Here is a 3,684-nt window from a genome sequence, read left to right as displayed (position 1 = left end):
GGCAGAGTGTGGATACGGACCCTCGGGGTCTTCTGGGATGGTCTCTGTTGCTCCTGGAATGGAGAGCCGATGTTCAGTTTACTTGCTACATCCAGAGAAGAGAAGGATGGAGAGAAAGTGAGATGGGCTAGGGCACCTGGGCCAGTTCTTGTCCTAGAGAGTGAGGGTCCTTGAGCACTTGTCCAGTGCTGGGGCTCGAGTTGGGGGTCCAGGCTCCACTACCAAGGCCTGAGGGAAAAGAGGGGTGTCACCAGCCTTAGGCTGGGTCCTGGGCCTGTGACAATGCCAATGTCACTGGGACACTTCTGCTTAGCAGGGAGGTGGGGAGGAAGGCAGCAGGAAGCAGAAGCTCAGTCCATTGGGCTTGAGGGTCCTGGTGCCAGACAAGGAAGGAGCAGTGGTTGCACCTTCTGTCCTGCCCTGCAGAGCCTGCTTGCCATCACCCCTACACTCGCACACGTCCTTCCTCCTGCACCTTCCCCATCTCTGGCTTTCCTCATTCTATATTCTCTTCAAAATTAACTCCTTCCTTAAAGACATTTTTGGCAATGTAAAAAAAAAAACATTCACATACATATCATGGCAAATACTGACAGTTGTCTCTACCTACCCATTCACTCCTTTGCCTAATTAATAGGATCTCAGTTTGGGTCACTCAATTATAAAACTTGATTTCCAAGACCTTCTTGTAGGACAAGTTGGCCACCAATACAGTGCTGGCCAATTAGATCAACATGGTAATCTATCAGGTGGGGCTTTTGGAAAAGCTGTGACTTTACCAGCTTTCCCAGTTGGCACTACTTTTGACTTCTGCCCTTTCCCCTTCCTAGAAAGCAGATGTAACACCTGGAGATAGAGTAGCTCTGTTGGGATCACTAGGAGAAAGCCACATTCCAGGAGTCTGGATCTTGATGATTTCCCTGAACAAACGTACAGCCTTGGTGGCTTGCCTCTAGACTTATTACATGAGAAAGATAAGCCATTTGCTTATTTAAGCCATAGTGGTGGCCAGACTCTGCAGGGTTCTCTACGTCAACCATTGTTGTGTCTGTTACAGGCAACCACAGCACTCCTAAGTGACAGTCAATGGCATGTAAAATTTTACATACATTTTCGTGAGATCAATGGATCCTCCTTCTGAAGCTCATCAACAAGCTTCATGTTAAGAGCTCTGCAAGCCAATAGGACCCCACCAACCCCAATATTCTAGTGCTTCCTTACATCTCCTACATCTATTTTTGTGCAGTGGTGATTCCATAAGTCAATGGTTTTATGGCCTCTATTATTTGCATTCTTGTCTACTTAGAATCTGAAAATGTCAGAAGCTAGAATAGGCTTTCGAAATCATCAAATCTAGTATTTCCCCAAAATTATTTTAGCTGTGGGGTTCCTTCCTCAAATGAAATCCTATAGAAACTCAAGGGTAGAGGCAGGTTGGACCACAGTGCATCTTTGCAAGGTTTCTCATTTTATAGTTTGAAACCCACCAGTCTTATCTAGCCCCACTCATTTTTTAAGTATTAAAACCAAAACCCATTCATCCATTGGCTCATCAAAAATTTTACTGGGAATTTGTCATCTGGTGAGCTTGAGCTAGGTAGGCATCATTCCCCAGAGGTAGTCCCTGCCTTTATGGTTCTTCCAGCTTAGTGGGGATCAAATGATCTTCCCAGGGTTGCATGGGAAAATTTCACCAGAGCCCTATCCAGAACCCAGGGCCCTGATCCCCATAACAGTTCTCAGCCCTCAATGCGAACAGCTGTCATTTGCACCAGTACAGTGCTTGGGACAGATTGTATATGCACTCAAAGCAGTCTGCCATCAAGTCTATGCCAAGTACAAGTACTCCCTCACAGCAGTAGGATGATCTGCAGGTCCTCATCATTTGTCAAGGTCTTACCCATCCTCCAAAGTCCAACTTTATCTCCTCCACCAGGAAGCCTTCCTTGACTTTCCTGTCTTCACTGAGTTCCCCTCACCTTGCCTGTCTACTGACCCACTGCCTACCACCTAGGACACTGGTGCTTCTAACTGGTGCTTCTCAAATTATCACTAGCGAAGTACCTATATTCTTTTATCTTCAACTTGTCACACAAATTAATGAATATAAATTATTAGAAAAATGAAATTTAAAAAAAGATATACAAAATACAAGCCTTCCTTTAAAAATTCTTTTCAGATTCAACAGAAACACAATTATTTGGTCCATTGCTATAAAAGTTCCTGAACACTTACCCTTGGTTTTGTATTTAGCTCATCAAGCGCCGTGAGGGACCAGTTCACGAAACGGCCTTGTCCTTGGATTCCCCTGCGGGCTCTGCTCTGAGTGATTCACACACTGAAACCTCACCTGTCTAACACCCGTTTTCATCCCCCACAGGATTAATGCCGGCGGAATGCCGTTTGTCTCACACCCTTACCTCTCTCTGAGGTTAGCCTGACTCCCGGTTGTTCTTCTATGTCACGGTTTCAGGTATGCTTCCTGGGGGAAGACCCAGCCCCGTCCCAACCGGGGTTACAGGGATCCAAACACTGTTACTGGGGCCTTGTGTTTTTCCCGCGAGTTGCTTACTGATATGGACAATCAGGCGAAGCTTCCTGCACCACATTTACACTTATAAACAAACACAGAGCCACAGAGAGGCTAAATCTTGCTGTTTTTGTCCCTTCAAGCCTGAGCGGCAATCCTTCACAGCTTGTGACATGACAAATAATAACAGGTCCCTCAGCTTCAGAAGCTGACCCAGGCTCGTGCCCTCCTTCCCAAGGGCTGGGTCACACTCAGATCTCTCCCCATGCCCGAAAACATCCCATCACATAACGAGTCCTGGTGCCTTGTGGGGCTCAGAGAAGTGCCCAACACAAGATCCTCTCACCCTCCAATTTTCAGAATGAAACCACACACACAAATATCTTGCCTTTAAATAAGTATTCCTAAGGCACTTGAAGGAGAGTCTACACCCAGATGTGGGCAGTTGGCGATTCTTATATGTCCTCTGTATGTTACAAGTTGTGGGTGAAATCAGCTTGTTCTCAGATTGCCACAGCTCTCTGCAAAGGGCCAGATTCATCTTGGTTGTATTTGGAAATTAATTTTAACTATTGTAAGTAGACAGTGCTGCAGCAGGCCATTAGCATAAGACTATGCAAATGAATGTGGAAAAGCTGACCGGGGCACCTGATATGCAAGTGTGCAGCCTAGAGACACCCCCCCCCCATGCCTGAACGTCCTTTCCTTGCCTCCCCAGAGGGTGCTAGACTCCTCTGTCACGTTATTCATGTCAGGGTTCACTCATACTCAGCAAATTAGTACTCAGAGCCTCCACCTTCACTTGTGAACATTGGTTGTCCTTGACTTTGCGATAGACGTTCAGGGCAAGAGGGACATTTATGATGGGGTGTCCCTCGTGCTCCTAATCCAGATGAGGCCTTTGGGTGCTAACTGGCTGGTGAACACTGAGGGGCATGGCCAGGTGAGACATCTGAGTGTTCCATGCCTTGAGTCCCTGCCCTGATGTTCAGTGAATTCAGATGTTTATTGAGCACCTACACTGTGCCAAACACTGTACTCACGCTAGGCACATACACTTAGCCCTTAACTCACATAAGGGTAGAGACGGGGCTCTGGAAAAGAAACAAAAGAAGTAAGAACCACATTCTCATTCACAGGTGCTACGTACCTAA

The sequence above is a fragment of the Prionailurus viverrinus genome, chromosome A3, assembly GCF_022837055.1.
Source record: "Prionailurus viverrinus isolate Anna chromosome A3, UM_Priviv_1.0, whole genome shotgun sequence".
NCBI classification, from domain to species: Eukaryota; Metazoa; Chordata; class Mammalia; order Carnivora; family Felidae; genus Prionailurus; species Prionailurus viverrinus.
Note: the sequence above shows the minus strand (reverse complement) of the source record.